General features: G+C 35.7%; 1 protein-coding gene across 36 annotated transcripts in view; it reads left to right on the top strand.

Annotated features, from left to right (window-relative positions):
* Positions 1-26,699, top strand: part of NRXN1 (neurexin 1) — a 1,121,375-nt gene that overhangs the window by 50,692 nt on the left and 1,043,984 nt on the right. The window contains exons 1-2 of one of the 36 annotated variants that reach the window (XM_032411122.1): positions 21,546-23,216; positions 24,388-24,474. The exons of 34 other annotated variants lie outside the window; for them this stretch is intronic. The gene's annotated coding sequence lies outside the window, so the exon portion shown is untranslated. Of the gene's footprint in view, positions 1-891; positions 1,749-21,545; positions 23,217-24,387; positions 24,475-26,699 lie in introns of those variants that run through there. One more of the 36 variants, XM_032411125.1, reaches the window with a different exon arrangement.

A 26,699-nucleotide genomic window follows, 5' to 3' on the forward strand; every position in this document is an offset into this window, starting at 1 on the left:
ATTGCCTTTCCGATAATGATCAATCTCAAAGAAAAGAACATGATTTCTTCTTCTCCTAGCACTGGTATTGCTCCCTGCATATCTCCTTGTATGATCCTTCCTGTGTAATCTGTACACTGTAGTAATAGTTATGCCAAAGGGATGGGGCTCTCTGATCGAGTAATGTGGATCCCCAGGTCTGTGGAAAGTTAGGGCCACATAATTGTATTCCCACATGAATCCATGGAGTCCTGAAAGGTCAGTTTTAAAACATAGGGCAGGGGTACCTGGGTGGCTCAGTCAGTTGAGTATCTGACTCTTGATCTCAGCTCAGGTCTTGATCTCAGTGTAGTGAGTTTGAGCCTCATGATGGGCTCCACACCCAGCATGGAGCCTACTTAAAACAGACAAACAAGCAAAACAAAAGGCAAAGCCAATAATTGCAGATGTTACATAGATAGGATTTATCTTGTCAGAAAATTAAAAAAAAATAGGCTTAGGCTTAAAGATACTTTTGGAACAAAATATGAACTAAGACTCAAAGGCAGAAGTGAACAAGGTGTGGCTAGAGGTCCTAGAATAGAGCTTCTGGTTGAGTAGAGTGTTGTTTGTAGGGAACAGTAGAATCATGACTAAGTTGTTGAAGACATTTGGTTCCAGGTTGCCTTTGCTTTGCAGGCCATAGAGGGTTGTAGAAAGGAGTGTGTGTGTGTGTGTGTGTGTGTGAGTGCGCGCGCGCACGCGCGCATGTAGTAATTATATTTAAATCAGTGATTTTCACACTGTAGCTTGCTTTAGATTAGTGGTTCTCAAACTTTTTGGTCTCATGGTCCCTTTAAATTCTTAATTATTGAGAAACCCATAGAGCTTTTGTTTATATGGTTATATTTATTCGTATTTATTGTATTATAAATTAAAGCTGAGAAAAATGTTAAATAAAAAATATAGAAGCATATCTTCCATTAGCTGTCAGAGTGATGACATCATCATATCATGTAGTTTTGGGAAAATTCTATCATACACTCCTTAGAGAATGAGAGTGTGAATAAGGCAAATGATGCTTTAATATTGTCAGGAAAAGAATGTTGAACTTGTGGATCTCCTGAAATCATCTTGGGTACACAATGGGGTCCCTGGACCACATTTTAGGAACTACTACTTTAGAGGATCATGAAATTAATTCAGTGCCTTATGATTAGTATTTGTGGATTGGAGTTAAATAAAATGAAACAATGAAAAGGAATGGAGAAAAGGAATGCCCTGTAGATCTGAAGGATACAATTTTTTATGAACTTTATTTGTATGTGATCATGTGTGTATTTTTTCTTAATGTGTTTTTTTCTTATTAGGAGTTTTAGTTTTAAAAATTTGAAAATTACCTTTTAAAGTTACATTTATGATTGACTTATTCAGTATAAGGACGAAGGTTAGATTTTAGGTGGAAAAAAACAGAGGTGGAGAGAATAGTTACACAGGCATGACATGGAGGGACTGATTTAGAAAATGCCATAAACGTGAATAGCCAGCTCGTTCAAAAAAGAAAGGACTCTTGGATGGATGTGAGGAGAATAAAAGCCTGAGTGCCTAGAGTGAAGCAAAAGCTGCACTATCAGACAATAAGATGGTCAGCAATTTTAGGTCAACTTTTCTTAAATATAGCTGTGTCTCATATTCTGACAAATATGTTATTCTTTGCAGTTCCTTTAGCACAAATCCTGACCTCTTTTCTTCATATCCTGCTGCGTAAGCTTGAAAAGCACAATCCCCAGGTACTGGTCTCTTTTTGCTTTTCAAACCTAAAGATCTGTCAGGCATATATCTTATAGATGTGAGTGAATCATGGTCAAAATGAGAATAATATGGAATAGAAGCTCATTTCCTGTCCCTTGTCTGGCATTTTGTACAAAAAGTCCTTATTATTCACCACAACTTTTATTGAAATAGTCAAAATGTGTTCATATCATGAGAAAAAAAAATGGCAATTTGAATAATCGAGTGATCTTCACTTAGGGAGTTTTGCATGACTCTCCCTCACTGCTTTCTGTTTCGATAGCCTGGGTCACTCAGAGTGGAGGGCACTTTTCCGGCTGTTCTGTAATCTGCAAATCATCTCATGAATGATAGTATCTCTCTACATCAGAAGGATTATCTCATGAGCACAAGGACCTCTTATTATTTCTGTACTCTCACATTGCATGCTGTGAGAGTATACAGGGCTCAATTAATATATATTAATTGATTTGTTTAATATGAATAACCAGAGAGCCCCAATAAATGTTTTTTTCTTGAAACCCACTAATAATGCCTGAGATAAGTGACCAAAAATATGAAAGTAACACTATAAAAATTCTGTGGTAAATAAAGATTTCATTAAACTAAAATGTTCTACCTGTTCAGAAATGAATAAAGATAATTGTTTCTTATGATGCCCCTAGGATATTTGGAGAACTTCAAAAGTCTTATAAATCACCGAAGATAGTACCATTGTTTATAATCATAGCTTAAGTGCAAATTTCTTCTATACTTAAATTATTTTGCTGCATTAGCAGAGCTTAAAGAAATGTTGAATGAGGTGATATGATAGCTCTGCTCTACTTTGGGTTAGAGTATTAAATTCTGCCTGTTCCTAGTACTGTCTTTAACAGGAACTCTGGGAAGTGTTCAGAGTCAAACAGGCAAAATGATACAGGGACTATAAAATCTTGATACATTTTTAGTGATTGAAGAGACAAGAAATATTGAACTTGAAAAAGATGTTCCTAAAGCAGATGATAGCTGTCTTCAAGTGTGAGAAGGACTGGGTTCTTTGTGGGTGTTTTTGGCTGGGATTAAATTCAGTTATCTTTAGGACAAATGGGAATTATTATATAGGGACTGCAATTAGAAAATCATCAGCCCTTGGAAGACTGGCTTCCCTTTTAAGAATTGTGCAGGATAGTTCATGTGTATCTCTGTACCTCCTTGGACAATTGCTCTTGCCAGTATTTGCCACTGTTTTTGAGGGAGCCAGTCTGATGAGTTTACCTAATAATTATTGCAGAGTGCCACATCCCTGGTTACTTTTAGGGTTGCCAGCCAGCTTCTAGATGAAATGTATTTGGCTCAGGTCCCTACTCCTTGTTTAATCTCGAGTCAGATCTGTGCTAAGGATCCCCAAAATGGGGGGGAGGGTCACAGTTAGTTTTATTCTAATTGAAAGGGGGAGATAAGACATGAAAGGCACCATGAACAAAGCACCTAAACTCCGGACTGTCGTGTGTAAGAGGATGTATATCCAAAGGACAGGGACACCATGTGCGGTTGCACAGCTTGTACCCTGCAGAAGGGCATCTAGCTGTACTGGCTAATGGGGGTTGATTTCTAGCTGGTACTCAGCTCATCAAGTCTTGCCTTGAAGGCTCTGTGTCTCTATGTGGAGGTGGCTCATTTTCCAATTCCCACAAAGGCGGAGTTTAGATGGGTGGTTGCTATGGCATAAAGGTAGATCAAACTCACAATAAAGCATATTTCAGGCCAACAGAAAGCACTAGTATTGACATGTTTATCTAAATTAATCACTTCTTTCTTTAGCAACATAGATCTTTTGAGGAAATTTTTTTTAAGCATCGACCTTTCCAAATGGAGCACATAAAAATATATGTAAATTTTAATTCCAATTTAGGTTATTGACAAAGTCCATGTTAAGAGTTCCCAATAACAAGCTGTTTCAAAAAATTATAAGTAACATGTTATCAGAAATTCTGTTCCTTACAATTAAATAGGGATATTATGAGTCTCTAGTACATCTTCTCTCTTGCTGAAATCCCCAATAAAGGAAGTGAGAAATATTAACATTTTCTTTGGGAAAATAAAATGCACATAATTTCAATCAGTGGGTCTGTTCTAGCAAATTGGTCAGGTGACATGGGCTCTAACATTAAAAGTTAAATAAGAGAGAAATAATTCTTACATAAATTAGTAAGTCTGTATTATCTTGAGAAGGAATTTTTAAGAAAAAAAAATTTAAACATCAACCATATAATGTTTGTAGGTCATTATGAGGATTTCAGGCCCATTCTCAAAAGTGTGTGTGTGTGTGTGTGTGTGTGTGTGTGTGTGTGTGTAAACTGGGGGAAAATTTGGATCAGAAAGGTGCAACTGTCAGAGAATTTGAAGATATATAAGAATACAAAGAGGAAAATGGAGTATTTTTCAAGAAAAATTTATTTACTCCCTAAAATACTTATTTAAAAAAATCTGAATCATTGCATTTCATTCACTTGATGATAACAGGCATTATGGCTATGTTATTCACTTACTAATCACACAAACATTTATTAGCTATCTACTATGCGTTAATATTGGAGGCAGATACTGAGATATAAAATAGTCGGTGCTGTTTTTCAGTTTTCTTTTAAGTGATAATTAGTTTTTTTTTCAAATACAATATAAAATTGAGATTTGTAGGTATACCCTGTTTTCTCAACCTAAGTCTTGGTTAGGACAGCAATTTTATAACCAATTTTTTTTTTGGATAATAAAAAATTCCCAAAAAAGTTTATGATTTTTAAATAATTTACCCTATATTGGGGGAAATACTATTAATAGTTATAAAAGCAAAGCTCAGAAGAAACAATTTTTGGAAACAAATAATTTGGTTAAATTCTTTTTAGACTCATGGAATGGTGTAGGTCATTAAAAGAGCTCTATTGTTGAATCACTATATTATACACATGAAACTAATATTACACTGTATGTTAACTAACTGGAATCTAAATAAAAACTTGAAAAAATTACAAAGAAAAGAGCTCTACTGTATCTCATTGCATAAAATCAAAGATTAATGGGACATTATGCAATGGTATCCCTATAACTTGATATAAATATGACAACACTGAGTTAAATTGTTTTTCCATCTATGATAAGATAGCGAACTTTCAAAGTTTCATTATTTATTTTCCTTCAGCTGATCTTAATGATTTTTTTTCTGATGGTGTAATAAATTTATTAACAATCAAGGTTGGAATTAAGAATAATTCTTTTGGTAGAGTTCTTTAAATGTTTAGATTTTCTGAGGTCTTCTTACTGTTCACTTTCACGTAAATTAATTCTTTATCATTGTTTTCATTAATGTGATTTGTTATACCATGAAACCCCAATGTCTGTAGGAATCAGTTGATACGTGGAATGCCAGATGACTTGATTTTAGTGAGTAATGTCTTGATAATATTAAGTATAAGGCTGTGAACTTTCAGTACTAAGCTTTGATCCAGATATGATAATTAAATAGATAAAGATTTGCCTTAGTAGTCCTAAAGTTAGATCTATGTACAGATTAAAAAAACAATTTTTTACATTCTGAGTGTTTTCTGACACTCATGAAACAACTTATTCAAAGGTAAATAGTTTGGCAGGTTCTAAATGGTACTGTATTTTCTGCTCAAAACGGTTTATTGTTAGTATGGTCTTTCCTGAAAGATATTAAAACCTGCTAAGAACCACTGATTAACTACTATCATAAAATAATAACTGGGTAAATTCATTAAGAGAGTTTATAATTATTTAAAGTCAACCTCTTCTGGGGCCCCTGGGTGGCTCAGTTGGTTAAGTATCTGATTCTTGATTTTGGCTTAGGTCATGATCTCAGGGTTGTGAGATCAAGCCCCATGTGGGCTCTGCACTGGGCGTGGAGCCTGCTTAAGATTCTCTCTCCCCCTCTCCCTCGCTCTCTCAGCCCCTGCTCATGATCTATTTCTCTAAAAAAATTAAAAAAGTAAATAAAAATAAAAAAATAAAGTCAACCTCTTCTAATGGGGAGTTGCAGAAGCAAAAAAAGGTAATATTTCTTCTCTTTTAGGTCTCATATCTTTGGGGGTAGAAAATCAGTAAGTTATAATATTAATTAATGATATGTGCTCTGCAGAAAATTGGAACTGTATATATGAGTGACTGGGTGGGGACTTGCAGTGGGTGGTCTAGTGAGATTTCCATGCGACTGTGATAATTGAAAGGCAAGTAAGAGTCAGCCATGTGCAGTTCAGGAAGAAGAGCATTTCACCAGAGGAAACATGAAGTACAGAGAGGCTAAGGTGGGAAAGGGCTTGGAGTGTTCCTGGGAACTGGACTGAACTGGAGCAGGAAGTGAGAGGAGAGAGTAAGGAAATAAAAGCAGAATAAAAGTAGAAATATATACCAGGGTAAGGTATTTGCATATTAGTCTGACTGGTGTCAATTCTTTGACAAGTTCTTAAGCAAAAGAGTGATACGATACAACATGGAACAAATACACAATCAGTAGAGTTGGCAAAATGGAAGTTATTGGAATGTTTTGAAAGAAGAATTAGTGAAGTAACTAAGATAAAATCCAACTGGAGCAGATTGGGAGGAGGATTAGAAAAAGAAAGGGACAGCACCTATATATAGAAAATTTTCTGTGGAGAGCAAAGAAATGGGCAGTGCTAAGGGAACATGGGTTCACAGTAGTTTCTTCTTTTTAATGAGAAAATAAATTCTATTTCTGAATGTTGATGTGAATGATCTAGTAAAAAGGGAGAATTTGTGATTCAAATGAATGGTTTTATCATCTCAGAGAAAATCTTTGAGTCCGAGAAAGGAGATGGGATCAAGATCCCTACCAGAGAGGTTAGCCTTGACTTCTTATGGATGAAAAACAAATTTATCCACATTGGCAAGAGGGAATGCAGGGAGTTTGGGGTACAAATGGGACCTGCCTGGTACAGTTGGTGGGCAGAAGATAGGACACTTCCATTTTCTCAATGATAAATGGTTCAAATTGAGTGAGTAGACTGGGTATAGGACATTTGAGAAGAGTGGAAAAGATGAGTAAAAAAATTTCAGTATCAGCACAGAGCATATCAGTGAAAAAATGAATCATTGCAGGCATTATATAAAACTTTGAAATGTGGATGACACTCTGTTGATTGTATCACACACTGGAATGAAAAGAAGATGCAGAGACCTTTGTGCAGGAGTCAAAGAGAATGGTAGGGCCAGACTTGAAAAATTTTGCTGTCATTCTTTCCATAACTTTTTGTTCACTTATTCAGAAGACTTTATTAGTAGTATTAGTATTATTTTAATTTTAAATCTCTAACCTAATACCTCTTTTTAGAACTACTCAGTTTCCTAGGTTAGGAAGTTGTCCCCCAGGGAGTTCCTTAATTATTTCATTGAGAGGTGTAATCATTACTCATGAACTCTATGCATTGCTATTATCACCATGCTAAGTTTAGCCTTTGATATTTTCATCCCATAATTTTAGCCTACTGTGAGATAAATGAGCAGAAAAGCCAACTGCAATAATATAGGCTCATCAAATTTCTAGAGTTAGAAAATACCTTAGAAATGATGCAAGTTTGCTCCTTTTGCCAAAGAGGAGACAAGCTCTGAGAGTGAAATGACTTACCAACGTCAACCCCTTTAATGGCAATACTGGAAGGAGAATGAGGATTCTCCATTCCAGCCCTTTGCATTTTCTTATCATTGAGGGCTTAGTTTAGGGTAGATAATTTCTTTGTTTGAGATCATTAACAGCCCTATAAATGAACATTTCCTTTCTGCAGTTTGGGCTCTTCATGATTAGTGAACCTTTTCTAGTTTTCCAGAACATCATCAGCAAACATGCTCCTTTAAAAATGGCTGACACCGTATTTTTAAATAAGAAATGTTATATTGGGAATTTGCCTGGAGAGAGTGCAGGATGGATTTAAGTAGCTAAAAAGTAGCTAAAAGTCAGATGAAAGATAGATTTTACTAGATTTTCCTGAAGGAAAATGTTAGAGAAAACACATAAAGATTGGAAATAATTTTGAATGTGTCTGTGTTAAATAAATATAATTGTCAAATATCAGGAGTCTGTATAAATCTATATTATCTTTTAAGTTCGAGTGTATGTGCCTTATTTCCATTATCTGAGATCTAAGTTATGTTATCTGGATTAGCATTAATGAAAGGCCAGAATCTAATGTGGGATTAAAATGGAGAAGAAATTTTAAAAATATATTGAAATAAACTGATTTATTTATTTAAAACATTTTTTATTATTTAAAATAATAAATTGGAGGATGGCATCTTAACAGTTTTTTCTTAGTTGTTGACAGTTTGATTTGTTTTAATGCTAAGCATCATAAAAGATGATTTTGCCAAAACAAAACATATAGTTTGAGTATATCCAACAGAGTGATAATTAATACAGTTCTATGACTTAAGAAGAGGTGTTATCCTATTAAATCAAAATGTCATATTATTCACTTTTTAAACAACAGAAAGAAGTTTGATATATTAATGTGCATAACAGTTATAGTACAATATCCAAAGAAATCAAACTAGATTTCTCCTATCCATTAATTTCCATTACCACCCATTCATTTCTACCCACTGGCAGTCAGTCTGCTCATGCAGATTTGCCTCACATTTTCTATTAACTGATGTTTAGCAAATTCCACTGTCAATCTTATCAAATGATAGGCACTAAATTTTTGGCAGTCACATTAAAATAGAGTTTCTAATTGGGAAGAAGTAACATAATAGGTAGTACAGAATGCCTTTCTAATGTAATGCCCATTAAGGAGTCTGCTTTTGGAAGAGAGTTAAAGATTGTGCACTTTTCCAGAGAAGATGTAACCTTTTCCTCATCATGCCTAATAAATGCCCAGGGGAAACAAAATAATAAGGCCCTCCATTATTGTCAAGGGGAAACTAAAGGAACAGGCTAGACCTACAGGCTGCAGGAGCGCTATTAATTGTAGATGTTATTTTGTTTTGTTTTGTTTTGTTTTTGTTTTTGTTTTTTTTTAAATCTCTTTTGGGATTGGGGGAAAAGCTGAGTTGGCACCATCTAGAAGATTTAACTGGCTTGTAGGCAGCTCTGTTAAGAATTTCCAGCCCCTGACATTTCTTTAACAGCAAAGGATCATACATGCGTATATGTTACTCTCTTCCATATGAATAAGATGCATTCGCATTTTTTGGATTAATGAATGTGAAACACAGTGTTAATTTTTAAAAAATACTGGATTACTGGATAGGAAGTCCAGAATAACTGGACTAACTAAAGAAAACTAAAAAAATTAAAAAAAAAACACACATTAGGGGAGTTTTCTTTTATTACTACTATTGAGGAAAAAAAACATACAAAAACTGATGATGCTATAATATGTCTCCTGTATTGTGAAAGTCTCCGATTTTTAGTAGAAGGTGTAACTTTGAAGACTTGAAAGACAGAATTCTATGGGAGAGAAGACAACATGATATGGAAAAGTAGTGGTAGGCCTTTCACTGATCTTATATGAAAAGTTCCATGTAAATACATAAAACTAAAAGTTTGTGTGTGTAAAAAGCCTAAAGCTAGCATGAATACTCTGGTCCATTTTAATTAGAAAATTTCATTCTTAAGAAAATGTTAAGGTTTTCCTTATAAAAAAAACCTTTTATTTGTTTCCTTTGGCTACTTTAGTGCATTCACCCATGTGTAAAATTTATTAAGCTCTACTAATTTCTTGTCAGCATTGAAACTATGGGTTTTATCTAGCGTAATATCTGCATGGCATCAAAAAATCTATAAAAGATTTTACAAGTTCTATAAAATCATGGAGAAAGCAAAACTTAAATTATTCAAGCAAAAATAAATGTAATCTGGGCCATTAGATAATCATGGTAAGTCACTTTTGAAATATTTAAGTTTTAATAATGTAAGACAATGAAAAACATCAGTTTGAGATTTATCATTATAAAAAAAGTAACTGAATGGTTATTATGCAGAATGCTTTCAAAGAATATTCTCTGCCAAGTTTGAAAGCAGAGACCTGTGTAAATGATCAGTAAACATGATAATCTCTATTTTTATGACAATGCATTACTTCTCAAAGTATTTACATAGCTAATATTTCCACTCATGTAGTCCCAAGAACTGTACTTTTTTTTATTATGTTAATCACCATACATTACATCGTTAGTTTTTGAGGTAGTGTTCCATGATTCATTGTTTGCGTATAACACCCAGTGCTCCATGCAGTACGTGCCCTCTTTAATACCCATCACCAGGCTAACCCATCCCCCCACCCCCCTCCCCTCTAGAACCCTCAGTTTGTTTTTCAGAGTCCATAGTCTCTCATGGTTCGTCTCCCCCTCCTATTTCCCCCCCTTCATTTTTCCCCTCCTGCTATCTTCTTCTTCTTCTTCTTTTTTTTTTTTTTTAACATATAATGTATTATTTGTTTCAGAGGTACAGATCTGAGATTCAACAGTCTTACACAATTCACAGCGCTTACCAGAACACATACCCTCCCCAGTGTCCATCACCCAGCCACCCCATCCCTCCCACCCCCCACCACTCCAGCAACCCTCAGTTTGTTTCCTGAGATTAAGAATTCCTCATATCAGTGAGGTCATATGATACATGTCTTTCTCTGATTGACTTATTTCGCTCAGCATAACATCCTCCAGTTCCATCCACGTCGCCAAGAACTGTACTCTTTCAGTGAAGTAAAAACGTTTGTGTTTAAGAGCTTGAAATCACCTTAAGATAAAAATTACTTCAGGTAATTATATTTTGCATTTGTATGTAAATATACATAAATACACATTTGCATACACATATGCCCATATACAGTGCACACAGTCACATATACCCATATACGTATGTATGTGTATGTGTATATGTAGTAAGTTGTGGTGCTATATTGAGATGTTTCACAATTTTTTAAGAGAATAGGATGGCTGTGAAAGTCATACAGTTCTCTCCTTTAAATGACTTTATAATGGATTCTTAGTTGTTTAATGAGAAGTACATTTAATGTGTATTCAGCTCTTAAAAATAAAATTTAAAACTGGAAATTATATATTTATTATTTCTTTCTTTAAATGCATTTACCTGGGCTCAACAGAAACTCCAGAATATGTTGCACATTTTCCATCTTTAACTTTCATAAGTTAAAAAGAATATTGAGCTTTCATAGAAGCATCAATAGGAACTGTTAAGAGTGACTTAATGGAAGTTGGAATCTGACCAGATTTAATACGTGATTATATAACAATATTTTTATATGAGAATGTACCTTAAGGCAAAAAAATCCACATGAAATAAAGCATTTATTAATATCTGCCACATGACAATCTCTAAAGAAAATTGGATGTAAATGAAAAGTTGTCAGTCAAAATCATGTAAAATGCAGGATACCTAACTGGGTTTAAAAAAAAATGGTGACTTCTTTCATAAAATGCAAAATCCTTTTGGAGACAGTGACTGATCTATTTCTAGACTATTTCATACATTTGGATATTTGTAATTCAGGTTTTTTTTATAAAAAAAGAAAAGACATATTCGAGGGTAAGGGTAAGGTTGTGTCCTTTAACTGAAAACCATACTAATTTTTGTGTTCTCTGTCTTCAAGGAGAGAAGGGACAGAATGCATATTCTCTATGCCATAGTAGACTAACAAAAAGCACTGGGGACTATATTATTGATTTAGTGGTTATCTGAAACATATGGACTCATCTTAAAGGTGGTCACATCTTTCCCATTGTTTAAAATAAAATACTGCTTGATTCTTATTCTAAACATGGGACTTGGGATGGCAGAAAATTTGAGATGATTAATAACATAGAAATTTTTCCTTTGCATGGTCTGAACATTCTACTGACTGGACTTTTTCAAATGTATCAATAATTCAGATGACAAGGATTTTGTAATGATTCTTGACTAAATACCATGACAGGATCTTAATACTTTCATTCCCCATTCTTCTGCATAGTAGGCAAAAAGTTAAATGCTGATTAGGATATTACTCTATTTTTCATCAAGAGAAAGGCAATGACACATATTGGTCCAGTATTATTTGAGCTCAAATTAAATTGGAATGATGCCTGGTGCAGGGATACCATAATTCATTAAATAAATACGTATTGTTGACTATTGGCAAGGTATTGTGTATGGGGAACAGAAAGAGGCCCTTGCTTACAGAGCTATTCAATAAATAGAAGAAAATGATTTATTCAAACACTGACTTTGCTTGGAAAGACATAGTTCTTCATTACGAGACTAGAGGTGTGTGCTTAAAGGTATGGCCCCATCAGTTGGTCTTTCTGCTACTTTATATATTTGGGGGGAAAACTCATCATGTCTTACCTTCTTAAACATGAATGTGAATTCCACTGTGTCTCCCATTTTGGCACACTGGCAGCATCCCTGTTAATAATGATCACTGAAGAATTTCCTGTATCACATGTTTGTAAGCACATAGTTCAAACTTCTATACTTGTAAATTCATCAATTAAGGAAAATTATAAATAAAGCTGTTGGAGGAAAAATAGTAAGGGGGAAGTACTTTGTAATAAAGGTGTATTAGAGGAATTACATTGTATTTTTCTTTCATTTTTTTCTACTACAGTAGAATATTTTTAGGAGATGATGGAAGGAAGGAAGGAAGGCGAAAGAGAAAGTAAAGGAAGAAAGACACAGAGAAGGGAGGCAGGCAGGCAAGAAGGAAGATGGGAAGGAAGACTATAGCTCTTCCCCTTCAAATAGGCCAGGACCGATCCATTGTTTTCTTTAATATCAGAACAGTCTTTTTTTTTTTTTAAGAATATTTATTTATTTGACAAAGAGGGAGAGAGAAAGAGAGAATGAGGGGAAGGGGCAGAAGGAGAGAGAGAATCTGAAGGAGATTCCCTGCTGAATGTAGAGCCCAGCGGGGGGGGTGGGGGCCTCGATCTCATGACCCTGAGATCATGACCTGAGCCGAAACCAAGAGTGGATGCTCAGCTGCCTGATCCACTCAGGTGCCCCAGTATTAGAACAATCTTAATGGACAACAGCATCCCAGCAACTGTGGTGAAATAAAAATTGACAGATTAATGAGGCAATTCCTAGTCAGATTAAAAGACAGAAAGGGAAATCTGCCCTTGCAGCATATGCCGTAGTCAATTTAATGTACAATTGAGGCTACATGCTTTATACCCTTAATGTGAATACAGTTCCTTTTCTGTTACTTGGGGGAAAAATCTGTTGTAAAATAATTACTCATATAACCCATTTTAAATGGGAGATATTCTGTAATTCCAGATATCAAGATTAAGCCATCTTTGTGCATTTCTGATAATCTTGGCTGTGTTTTCCCTCCTCCTCATTCCTTCTTAGGGCTGAGTATATGGAACACATTCAATTCTTGCTGGCTGACTGATGATGAACAAAACCTTAGGAAATCTTTACCTGTGGTTTGGAAAATTGAGATCATCTGGGGGCAAAAGCTTAGCATACTAACTGGTACACTTGATTTCTTGATGAGGCTTAAATTGTTGTGTGTGTGTGTGTTTTTTTAAAGATCTTGTTTATTTATTAGAGAGAGAGAGAGAGAGAGGACACAAGCAGGGAGAGCTGTAGGCAGAGGCAGAGGGAGAAGCAGGCTCCCTGCCCAGGACTCTGGGATCATGACCTGAGCTGAAGGCAGACACTTAACCGACTGAGCCACCCAGGCGTCCCTTAAATTGTTTTTATAACATTCATGGAAATTAAAAAAAAAACAAAACCGAAGACAACATTTATAGCAAAAATACAGTTTCTAAGGCAAAACTAATGATTAAGTCACCATCAACACAAGAAAGCAGACATAAGGCAATGAGATCTGGTAAAAGTTGTGAGGCTTACAGTGTGGGTCCCAGGTCTTGAACACAGTTACTTTGGGAAATAAAAGGGGCCAACCACTGAGTTTTCTTGGGTTTGCGGATATAGAGAGAAGACTTAAAAACTTAGAAGCCATGATGTGTGGAGACCACACTTAAATTTCCACGGTGCATACTGGAAGATTCTCCATCATTGGATTGTTCTGGTGTTTTAAAGTACCAGCATAGAGCTCACCTAGCAACTACTAAAAAAGAAACAGTGGTCTCAGGGGAGACTCACCAAGATAATCAGAATTTTAATTGTAAGGCAGATATGAAGAACAGTGATAGAGAGAACTACCAGTAAAGGGAGATGAGGCTTTTGTTATAATTAACTATGGGCACATCCCAATTGTGGAATAGAACAGAGATGAAGGATACATCTATATTCCATTTGTTATTTTATGTAAGTATGAGATGCTCTGAATGTAAGTGAAGATGAGAGTATTTTGTTAACCTGGGAAGTAGTCATTAGTAGTTTCAGAATCACTTCATATGCTATAAAGGTACTTTTAGGGCAAATGCCAGCTTGTTATACATATGCTTTAGATTTTATATGTTGCCTTTAGTTTTTTTTTAATTTAATTTCTATTTTATTTTTAACCAGCCAGCCTACTCTAGAATTGTCTTCAGCTGTAACTGATAACTTACAAAAAATCTTGTAAATTTTCAAATGTGACAGATAGTATATACAAGAATAAACCCTGTTCCCAGAAAGATATGTTTGTCTCTATGTATATAGCATGATTTTTTGCTTCTGAGGAAAAGATTAATAAAAATCCCCTTTTTTGGCCCTCGTTCAACACCGCAGATGCCCAGAGATTGGATCACCATTCTGGGCCATTTATCCTCAAGTAGACACCAACCTCAGCAACTGAATCAGTGGCCAAAATGTGTGGTCTCATTGAGTGTGTTACATAGATTGTCTCTGGATGGAATAGCTGAATCCCAGTTGATCATATTATATCCTTTCTTTTTTATCTTTCTAGAACTTAAATATTCCTTATAGGTGTGTGTTTATGAAAGTGTGTGTTTTTTCTTAACATCTCTTTTCTTTGAAACCAGTAACTGTAAGAATTAGATCAGCTATAGCCTTGAGTAGTATGGAAGAGTTATTTAAAACAAATGATGAGTCTGTCTTATATATAACTAATTTTTTTGGTAGTGGTTCAAGTGTTTATTCCTTAAAGTGTTGTCCAGGGACCAGAAGCATTAGCATCACCATTTTGTTAGAAATGTAGAATCTTAGGTCCAATCCATACCTACTGAAAAATAATCTACGTTTTAACAAGATACAAATATTGAAATCTACATTTACATTAAATTCAGCATTATTAGTTTGAGAAGCTATGAACTTCGATGACTTGCCAAAACCAAGAGTAAAAATATATATTTTAAAAAATAATTACCAGTTAAAGGAATATTAAAAAATAATAGGCGGAAAAGATAGATAAACACACTGAGACCAGGCCATACCGGAGGGTCAGAATGAACATTAGGGAAAGTTGGAATTTGACACAAATTGTGAAGACAAATGTGAACTCATGAAAAGTTCTTAAATGTGTGGATGGGATGAGGAAAGGGATAAGTGGGAAGGCTGCTTGTATGGCAGGATTGTTGTGAGTTCTGTTATTCTGAAAAACCAATACAGGTTGGTATTATGAAGACATTGAAAAGGAAGAACATTCCATCCTCGGGAAGTGATTTTTGTACAGAAATGCAAAGTAATTATGACACTATATCCACTTCTGACTTAATATTTACAGAAAGACTGTTAGCAACTAGGGACCTGTATTTAATCAGGACAAGTCTGTTGTGTATGTTGGTGTGTGCCTGACCTATCAGACAGGATTCTCCATGGTGTTATTTGGAGCTAAAGAGCTGAGCCAAGGTACTCTTCCAGGAGTGGAAGTTTTATATCCTATTCTTGTACATACTGTCTGTGCATGTGATTTTGTGGTGGGAAAACCATGGCTCAAACTCAGTCTCTATCTAGTTATGTGACTTAGAAAAGTCCTTTATCGTCTCTTAGCTTTATCTGCCTTGTTTTCTTTTTTTTTTTTTAATTAGAGGTCATAGAGAAGAGATGGCTTTACAGCCTAAATTTATTGTAAGATTTCAGTGAAAGAGTGTATGTAAATCAGTTGGCATTGATTAAACATACAAGTTATGGTAATTATCATTATTTATTAAAGATATTTTACAGCACAAGCCCCTGCATATGTTTGGAATACATCCTGGCAAATAGTAACAGTTGAGAATTTCACAGAATCATTATTTGTATTTTGTCTAGGGTTTCTTTGGTCAAAAAAAAAAAAAGCATTATTGTAAAGGAACATACAGTTTTATTGCTGCCGTTTAGAAAGATTCATTCTAATCTTGGGTAATGCAATGATAATAAAACCTATTTAGGTTTTGGAAATCTCTACAAGGGTTCTTATCTTGACGGAGGAAGTATTACTGTGGTTTCAGAAGTGACATCCTGAAAGGAAGGATGGTATTCTGGAAAAATAGGAAGGTACCAAATTTCAAAAATTGTGCTTGATTTATTATATGATGTTAAAAAGGAAGGGGATAAATGAATATAATAAAATATTATAATGGCCAAATGGGATTATGTTTTTGTCATTTAAAAAAAACTGCATCCTTGAAAAGCAGTTTCTTTTCACAAAATTATAGTGACTTGCTGTCATCTAATCACGTTTCTGCTCTGTTTTAGTTTTGTAGAATGTTGGAAAGGTGCCTAGAGAGACAGTGTAAAGAAAAGGAAAATTTATTTGGGGTCAAACATTTTGAAACCACTGTGTACTGGTTTTGTCCTAAGAAAGCTTTTGTAATATATTGAATAGCTTATACTTCTTTGCATGTCATTTCCATTATGGTATCTAGAAAAAAACCTGGAATCTAGAACTGAATTTTGATCCTTACTGTACTACTCTTTCAAGATTCGGTTTTCTCATTTGTAAAAGGGCCACTATGATATGTATTTGAGCCATTTCACAGGACCCCTGAGAGAAAAAAATATAATGGGTATGAAGCAATAGTTGTAGTTTTTGTCAATGGACATATAATTTCTGAAGGTCCTATCTCCACATCAGCATATCTGTAAATACTGAGCAGTTAAAAGATAGATGCTCATTTCCCAAATATGTTATCTGATTTTTACAAACTTAGGTTAGTTATGCATTAATCACCTGAAAACAATAACAATGGAACTGATTTAAGGATTAGAAGAGATATATGCTTATACTATATTATTTTTATATCATTTTTTGGCTTCTAAGGTACAAGTTAATTTGTGCACACTCAGTAGAGAATGGTAATTTTCTTGGAAATACACACTTGTGGTTTTGGTTTGTGTTTGCTCTCATTTTTATTGTTTTGGTTAAACATCTAAATCTGGCCTGCTAGCATACTGGAAATTACACTTGCAAGAGATAGAATCTGTTTTACGTTCTTAAAATATGTTTAAGCATAAATTATTCCATTTTGGAAAGTAATCTTTACAAACATATCTACAAATATACATTTTGGTAATTTTCAAAAATATGTGGCTGTGTATGTAAATGCATAATAGTGTCAGAATGTGGCTGCTGGGTATTGTAAAACCTAACTCACTCAAAAAGTCCTGGATTTACAAAACTGGATTGTAGGAAAACAAACAAGAAGGAACCTTGCCTTGTTGTGAATCAGTGTGAAGTGTTTTGAAGTAAGTTTCTGCCATTCTTAATGATTATAGACATGGTATACCATAGTTAAAAAACTACTTCATGGGCGCCTGGGTGGCTCAGTCGTTAAGCGTCTGCCTTCGGCTCAGGTCATGATCCCAGGGTCCTGGGACTGAGCCCCGCTTCGGGCTCCCTGCTCGGCGGGAAGCCTGCTTCTCCCTCTCCCACTCCCCCTGCTTGTGTTCCCTCTCTCGCTGTGTCTCTCTCGGTCAAATAAATAAAGAAAAATCTTAAAAAACACACACACACACAAAAAAAACTGCTTCATTATTTTGTGTTGCCTTTTTTTAGTTTCTCTTTAGAATTTAAACACAAATATTTATTTTCCCTATAAAACAAACTAGCAAATAAAATTCACTGAGAATCCTCAGACTACAGTCTGAGACTGTCCTGTCCCTATAGTCTATTCAGTTCAGTTTATTCATTTGACCTACTACATGGGTTATGCATACTTGTGACCAACATGATTTTAAGTATCTGTTTCTCTCTAGAACAAGCCAGAGTGTGTCACATTAGGGCAGAACTCTATTTCCTTGGTCTGCATCAACTTCAGGACTTTTAGAACAGAAATAAAATAATACATTTTCCCCCAATTATAGCAGAGTTAAAAGGAGAAAAAATTAGCTGAATTTCTGAGACTGAGGTGGAACAATCTGAATATAATCATCAAAACAATCATTCCTCTGTCAGTTTAAGAGATTAAAAAACTTCAGCCCTGATTTTTTAAGCACTTGATGAAAGAAGTGAAACCAAGTCAATGTATCTCTAGGGAGAATAAATAGTGTACATTTTTAGAAACTGTCTTGAACATACACTAGGTAGAAGAGCCCTAATAGTCTGCTGATATGAACCCAGATGCAAAGTACAGATATCTTGTGGACTCTCTCCTTGCATTACAGTAACCCAAGTTCAGGTCTCAGATTAATCCTGAAAGTAAGCAAAGTCTAGAAATTCAGAGATTTGTCTGGCCCCTCTGTTGATGCCATATATGCTTCCTACTTTTCAGATTTTATATTTGTGTTCTTTTGTGTACTAACTTCCCGATATTTATTTTCTGCAGTTCTTTTTTTTTTTTTATAAAGATTTTGTTTATTTATTTGTCAGAGAGAGAGAACGAGCACAAGCAGGGGGAGCACAAGCAGGGGGAGCAGCAGGCAGAGGGAGAAGCGGGCGAGGAGCCTGATGTGGAACTCGATTCCAGGACCCTGGGATCATGACCTGAGCTGAAAGCAGACGCTTAACCAACTGAGCCACCCAGGCGCCCCAGCCCCAGTTCTTCTTTTTAAGGTTTAATTATTTTGTTCAAAATGAGACTGCAAGTTTCATACAAATGCTGAGTATATTCTCATTGTATTTATCCCAAGAAGAGATGACTGCTTTAGAAAATCAGATTGATAATTAGAAAAGGAAAGAAGGAAGGAAGAGGGAGGGAGGGAGGAAAAGGAAAGGAATGGGATGGAGGGAGGGAACAAGTTTGGAAAAAAGAATCCTTAAATCCTTTAAAGAGCTTCTGTCTACATCTGATATGAAAAATTAGTGCCTTATGGAGGGCAGATCTGATGATCTCTTTTGGGCTAATTTTTTTATGGAAAAAATTCTTGATACTTAGTGTTTATTTCTCATCTGAAAGATAAGGGAGTAACATTGATTGTATCCACTTAGGATTTTTGAATATGAGTCACTTTCTGAGAGTGATAATAGATTTGTTAATATTCTTAATATTAAAATCTACTGAAAAGGACATTTGTTACAACTTAGGAAAAAATAAACTGATATAAAAAAATTGTCTGGGGAACAAGGAGTCAAAGAAGTAGCTGCTTTAGGGTTTTATTATGATTTTATTTTGTTTTATTTTATTTTAATTTTATTTTTTAATGCTTTCAATATTGGGGAATTTTTATGCATAAGAAAATGGTTCTAGAAACAATCCAGGACCATAAGTAATTTTTAAAAAAAATTTCTATGTAATTAGCTATGTGATTTGGGGCAATTTAATTTCTCTAGGCCGCAAGTTTCTATTTGCTAAAACAAGATGTTAGCATGAGCTATCAGGCAATGTTACCTCCCATTTTAAATACCATGCTTCTTGAAAATAATCAAATGATATATGTGATAAAATCAGTGATGCATATAGGTATATGTGCACACGCATGTGCAATTTCTTAAATTGAGCTATAATTCACAGACCATAAAATGCACTCCTAGAGTGAACAGTTCAGTGGATTTTACCATATTCTCAAGATTGTGCAACTGTCACTACATCTAATTCCAAAAACATTCATCACTCAAATTCATCACCCATACACATTAATAGTCCCATTCTTTCTCCCAACCCAAGCCCTTAGGAACCATTAATTTACTTTTTTACTCTCTGGATTTGCCTATCTAGGACATTTAATATAATGAAATCATACAATATATGGACCTTCTGTCTGGCTTCATTCACTTAATGTAGTGTCCTAATGTAGCATCTATTAAGTGCTTTGTTTATTTTATTTATTTTTTTAGTAGCTGAATAATATTCAGCTGAATGAATGTACCACATTTTGTTTATTTCTCAGTTGATAGATATTTGGGTTGTTTCCACATTTTGGTGGTTATGAATAGAGCTGCTATAAACATTCTTGAACCAATTTTTGTGTGAACATATGTTTTCAGTATCTTGAGTACATACCTAAGTGTGGAATTGTTGGGTCATACATAACTCTATATTTAAATGTTTTGAGAATCTGACGGGCTGTTTCTCAAAGCAGCCACACTTTTTTACATTCTAATCAGCAATTTACGAGGGCTCCAGTTTCCCTCCAAATCTTCACCAACGCTTGTTACGGTCTGCCTTTTTTTACTATACTGATATCAAAGCTAGACGAAGTAATTTAAATAAAACTATATAGATCAATACTTCCTATAAATATGGATATAAAAATCCTAAACAAAATTTTGACAAACATTATCCAACAATATATAAAAATGATACTGCATGACCACTAACTAGAATTTAGAATGCAATGTTAGTTTAACATTTGGAAATAAATAATTTCAGTTCACCATATTAGTAAACTGAAAAAGAAAAAAAAACAGTATATGAAACCATATGCTCATTTCAATAGATTAAAAAAAAAACATTTTGCAGAATATATTTTTGATTGATGATTTAAGCAAACAGCCAAACTAAAACAACAACAACAGCAATAACAAAAAAAAACACCAAAAACAAAAACAAAAAACAAAACAAAAAAAACTAATGGCAAACCAGGAAAAGAAGGGAACATCTTCGACCTGATAAAGAGCATTTATGGATGAAGTCCCAATAGTTCATTTTTGCCCTTGATTCCCTTGCTTTTGGCAATGTTTCTAGGAAGAAGTTGCTGCGGCTGAGGTCGAAGAGGTTGCTGCCTGTGTTCTCCTTTAGGATTTTGATGGACCCCTGTCTCACATTTAGGTCTTTCAACCATTTGGATTATATTTTTGTGTGTGGTGTAAGGAAATGGTCCAGTTTCATTCTTCTGCATGTGACTGTCCAATTTTCCCAGCACCATTTGTTGAAGAGACTTGTCTTTTTTCCACTGGACATTCTTTCCTGCTTTGTCGAAGATTAGTTGACCATGGAGTTGAGGGTCCATTTCTGGGCTCTCTATTCTGTTCCATTGATCTATGTGTCTGTTTTTGTGCCAGTACCATACTGTCTTGATGATTACAGCTGAAAACCCACAGCTGAGATCATACTTAATGATGAAAGACTGAATGCTCTTCCCCCCCAAGAACAGGAACTAGACAAGGATGCTATTTTTTTAGCTTTATTGAAGTATAATTTACAAGTAAAATTGTATATTTAAAGTGTACCATGTGAAGATTTGATATGCACGTAATTGTGAAAGGATTTCCCCAGGTGCATTACTTAACACATCAATCACCTCATATATTTACCTTTTGTGTGTATATGTGTGTGTAGGAGAACACTTAAGATCTAGTTTCCTAGCAAATTTCAGTTATACAATACAGTATCATCGTTGTCAACTGTAGTCACTATGCTATACATCAGACCCTCAAACTTTGTTCATTTTGTAACTGAAAATGTATACCCTTTTACCTACCTCTCCCCATTTCCCCTAGCCCCCAGCCTTGGAACCACCATTTCTGTTACTGTGAGTTAATATATATATATATATATATTTTAGATTCCACATACAAGTGATACCATGCAGGCTTTGCTTTCCCCTGTCTGGCCTTATTTCATTTACCCTAATGACCTCCAGTTTCATCCATGTTGTTGCAAATCACAGGATCTTTCTGTCTTTCCTTTCCTTTCCTTTTCTTTCCTTTCCTTTCCTTTCAGAGCTGGATAATATGTAATACATGTATTTTTTTTTTTCTTTAAGGAATGTCCACTTTGGTTATTTCTGTTCAACATTGCATTGTAGGTTCTATCCAGGGCAATTAGATAAGACAAATAAATAAATGGCATCCAAACTGCAAAGGAATAGATGAAACTCTGTGTATATGGAGATTATATTATCTCATATATAGAAAATCCTAATTAAATCTCTATCTCTCTCTCTCTCTCTCTCTCACACACACACACACACACACACACACACAATTAGAACTAATGAGTTCAGCAAGGATGCAAAACACGAGATCAATATATAAAAATTAGTTATCTTTCTACACAATAGCAACAAATACTCCAAAATTGAACTTAAAAACCAAGTCTACTACAGTAGCATCCAACAGTGCAGGTTATTTAAGGACTTATTTCCAGCAGAAAGCATAAAGAAAGAAGGTAAGCTAACAATTTGGAAACAGTACTTATGTTAAAGTACTTGAGTACTTACGTAAAGCTGAAATGAAGGCTTAGAGACCCTCCTTGAGAGCAGCCACCTGTGTTTAGAGTCTGCAGTGTTTATCTTATGCCTAGCACAGTGTTGAGGATACAGTAAACTTGTTTAACTGCAGAGCACTTAACGTTACTTTGCAACTGTTCTCTGTATGAACATGGGAGCCTCCTGTTCCCTGGACCATATTTCCTGGTTGGCATATTTCCAGATATTTCAGGAAAACAGCCCAATTTCCATCACTGATCTTTTAGGGGGAAAAAAAAACACAAAAAACAAAAAAACAACTTTGGCCCAGAAAGACGGATACTCAGAGCAATTGAGTAAGACAAATAGAGAAATCTGATCTCACTGTTTTCTTAAAGAAATGTCACAAATGGGTAAAGATGAGTAGACGGATTCTACTACAAAAACAAATCTTTGAATTGGCCTCTTTCTTTTTCATTTCTAAAAAGTTCTCCACTGTTCCCAGGGGATATTGTAAATCAGCTATAAGCCACCAGGACTTCAGGGTCAGGGTGATCGTTTAAGTTACCAACTATTTTAAATATCATTCAAAATTTGGTTTTGCTTTGTGTGGGAAAGAATCAGAAAAAAGTAATTCACACAAGGACTCAATACTTACATAATTTGAAGTCATGTTTTTCTCCTAGATTAAAGAAAGCATAAAAATCTTTTAGTCTTTAGTATTTAAAAATTCGACCTAAATTATCCCACAAGTTTTGTGTATACAATAAAGCAACAGTAAAAGGCTGTCATTTATTGATCATTAATGTTATGCCAGGCATATTGCAAACATACATTTTGCCAGGGTTTTTCACATTATTGGCTTTACTGGCCTTTTGTGTTGAGCAGTTTTTTTGTTGTGGGGGCCATTCTGTGCATTGCATCATGTTTAGCAGTGTCCTTGACCTCTACCCACTAGATGCCAGTATCATTCCACCCAGTTACGAGAGATCAAATGCCCTGTGGGGCATATCCTTGACTGAGAACTTGATAACCTCACCACAACTTTGAGGTAGGTATAATTATAATTCCCCTTTTATATATAAAACAATATTGAAGCTGAGAGAGATTAAATACTTGCTCAAAGACACATAACCAAGAAGTGCCAGAGCCAAATTTGAAAGCGGGTTTATCTTGATGTCTGCATGCGATTTCTTGATCACCAAATTGTCCTACTGAATTCATATTTTTGGTCACACAGTAGGGGTTTAAACAAGGGCACAGATTTTGAGAGCGATGTATTGCACAAAGCAGCAGTGATGATTACTCCAATATTCCAAGATCAGATGACATTTTAGCTAACATATTTAAACCCCACGTACCCCCAATTACGTCTTTCATGTCATTCTTTTCGTTTCATATTAAAGGATAGCCAGGATATCATGGCAGAAGTGTGGACTCTGGAGTCAGAATGCTTGTATTTCAATCCAGACTGTTGCTTTTTAGCTGCGTGATTTGGGGAAAGAGACCTGGTCTTTCTGTACCTTTGTGTCCCCACAAAGAGTTTGAGGGAGGATGGGAAGAGTTATTTTATGTAAAGCATTTAGAACAGTAAACGGAACACAGGCTCTGTAAATGTTAAATCTCAGTTTTAAAATCTAATTTGTTTTAAGCCCATCACCCTCATAAATGTTACTAGAAGTACATATCAGCTTTGCTTCACTGTGAGCACTAGCTAAACATTTTCTCTAATGCTTGAAGAGGATCTGAGTTTCTGGGGTAGAGACAGCCACTCTTTCTTTAACACTGTTTTCCTACAGGTATGTCTCTTTTGTTTTGCTAACCCAGCTCTTGGTGGACAGTTCTTTGGCCCTACTGTGTAATCTGATGCTACTGAACTGTCTGGGAAAGCTACAAATTTCATTCGTTCATTTATTCAATTGTTTACCCTTCAAGTAATTGTCACTTTCTGCTTTCCAGATTCTGTGCTAAGCACCGGGAGAGAATGAAATATTACTTTTTCTATAAAAATGTTTTTTGGAGATGTAAAATGCAGCTCCATCATATCCATTTAATGGAATTACTTCTGTTTTTAAAAAAAGTTTTATTGAAATTCTGTTTAGTTAACATATAGTGTAATATTGGTTTCATAATGGAATTATTTTAAACTCTCAACTTCAACATTATCTAGCTGTTTGATTATAAGCCGTTGCTTACCCTCTCTGTGTCATTCTCTTATATAGAAAACTGCCACAGTCATGGCTTCTGCCTCAACGGGGTATTGTGGTAGATGGAGATACTACATAGCATCTCTTCAGCCTAAATTTAGAGTAAGTGTGCTCTAAATGGTAAATTTTGTTCTTGGCTCCTGTATGTCAGCTCTGAAATAATAGTAATAAAAAGAAAGCTATATGAGGACTTTCAGTTTCATGCCAAATGTCAAGCCAGGTTTGACAAATGACCAGAGTGGCCATAGGATTTTACAGTGGATTTCAGCTAGGGTATCATAGTTCATTGGTGCATCCAGAGATGTAGTCAGACTGACAAAAAGGGTGATATTTTCTTGTTATTGTTTAATGTGGCAGAAAACAATCTGGATTGAAGGGAAGGATTTGTTTTTTTTTTCCTTTTTTAAATACATCCCCTCAACCCTGCTCTTTGAAGTTCTTCTTATGATGCTAACCCCATTGACATCTTTCATGGTCAGTCCCTTTGGCGCTTCTTCCTAGACTTCATAAAATTCATTTCTTTTAAAATCAATTATTCTGGGGGCGCCTGGGTGGCTCAATTGGTTAAGCGACTGCCTTCGGCTCAGGTCATGATCCTGGAGTCCCGGGATCGAGTCCCGCATCGGGCTCCCTGCTCGGCAGGGAGTCTGCTTCTCCCTCTGACCCTCCCCCATCTCATGCTCTCTCTCTGCCTCATTCTCTCTCTCTCAAATAAATAAATAAAATCTTTAAAAAAAATAAAAAATAAATAAAATAAAATCAATTATTCTGAATATGTTTTGCTTCCCCAATTAGATTCTGAACTTGTAGGCGTAAATATCTCTTTTTTTCCTTCAAAAAGATTTTATTTATTTATTTGACAGAGAGAGACACAGCGAGAGAGGGAACATAAGCAGGGGGAGTGGGGGAGGGAGAAGCAGGCTTCCCGCTGAGCAGGGAGCCTGATGCGGGGCTCGATCCCAGGACCCCGGGATCATGACCTGAGCCGAAGGCAGATGCTTAACGACTGAGCCACCCGGGCACCCCTATCTCTCTTTTTCTAGTAGCTTGTAGCACCTGGCATAGCATCTTTTATATAGTTGTGTTAGATTAATATGTGCTAATTGATTGGCCGAAAACAGTGATATGGAAATCGATGTGTTTTGCTCAGAAAGTATGGGAGATGTTGACCTAGTCTTCCTTCAGTTGCTCTTGTTCTACAGCCAACAGACAGGTTTATGTACGATTATCTGACATAGCTTTAGGGAACTTTGAGAGGCTTTCAAACATGGTTTATTAATAAAATTCACTTTTAACCTGGCATATCTGCAACCTCACTTTTTAAAAAACCTACTTAAAAATTTTCCTCTTAAAGAAGGAACAGAATGGCTAAATAGATGACCACATTAAATGCTGTGCAACCACCACTCACTTCTCTGTAATTACTCTTTGCACTGCACTGAAGGACTGTAACTGTCCACTGCTGATGGCAGTCAGGCCTGAGCCTTGCCTCTCCTGGTTTTAATTTACAGACAGTTTGGTGAACTGTGGTTTTCACTCTCTTCATAACATCTCTGGCGTATAATTACTTGCAGCTTTCACTTTATATTTTTTATTGTATGAATAGTGATTCAGGTCTGTTATGGATTAAAATGCTCCTTCCCTAATGAGACCATTGTGTGTGTGTGTGTGTGTGTGTGTGTGTGTGTGTGAGAGAGAGAGAGCGAGCGAGAGAATGAAAGCAATCCCCCCCACCCCCCGCCACACACCAGGTTCCTTCTCTTTGTTCTCCTTCCCCAGCTGTCTTTAATCACCTGCTGCACCCTACATGTGAGTGCCGCTTGAGTCAGTCTTCATGGCTAAGTCTGTTTATCTCCCATCAGAAAGTAGGGCACACTCACCCCTTCAGGCAGTCAGGTGTCATCATCAAGTCTCTCATTTTGCTTTGTTTGTTTTCCCAGTGAATCCTGGTTTTGGAAACTAAGGACTTTTCTTGTTTGAGGAAGCTCCTATTGAGTGCCCAGTTTACAGAAACTCCATCTTTTTCTTGGTTCCCAGTTCATGAATAACTGACATTCAACCTTGAATCCCAAGCCTTTTGACCAAACCCCTTTTGCCCAAGGTCATTGCTGCTTTCCTGTCTGATTCTCTGTGTTTCTGGAATTCTGGCCACTGTGTATTACTGTATTCCCTTTATTATCTCTCTGCCCATTCATGTTTTCTTCCCAGCACTGCTGGACCTTGAGTTGAGTATTTACTCTATTTTCAAGTGCATCTGTCCGTCCCTCAATTCCTGGATGTCTGTCACCTGCTCCATAAGCTGCTGAATCATCCCTGTGTCACACTCT

Source organism: Phoca vitulina, unplaced genomic scaffold (assembly GCF_004348235.1).
Source record: "Phoca vitulina isolate PV1807 unplaced genomic scaffold, GSC_HSeal_1.0 scaffold12, whole genome shotgun sequence".
Taxonomy (NCBI): domain Eukaryota; kingdom Metazoa; phylum Chordata; class Mammalia; order Carnivora; family Phocidae; genus Phoca; species Phoca vitulina.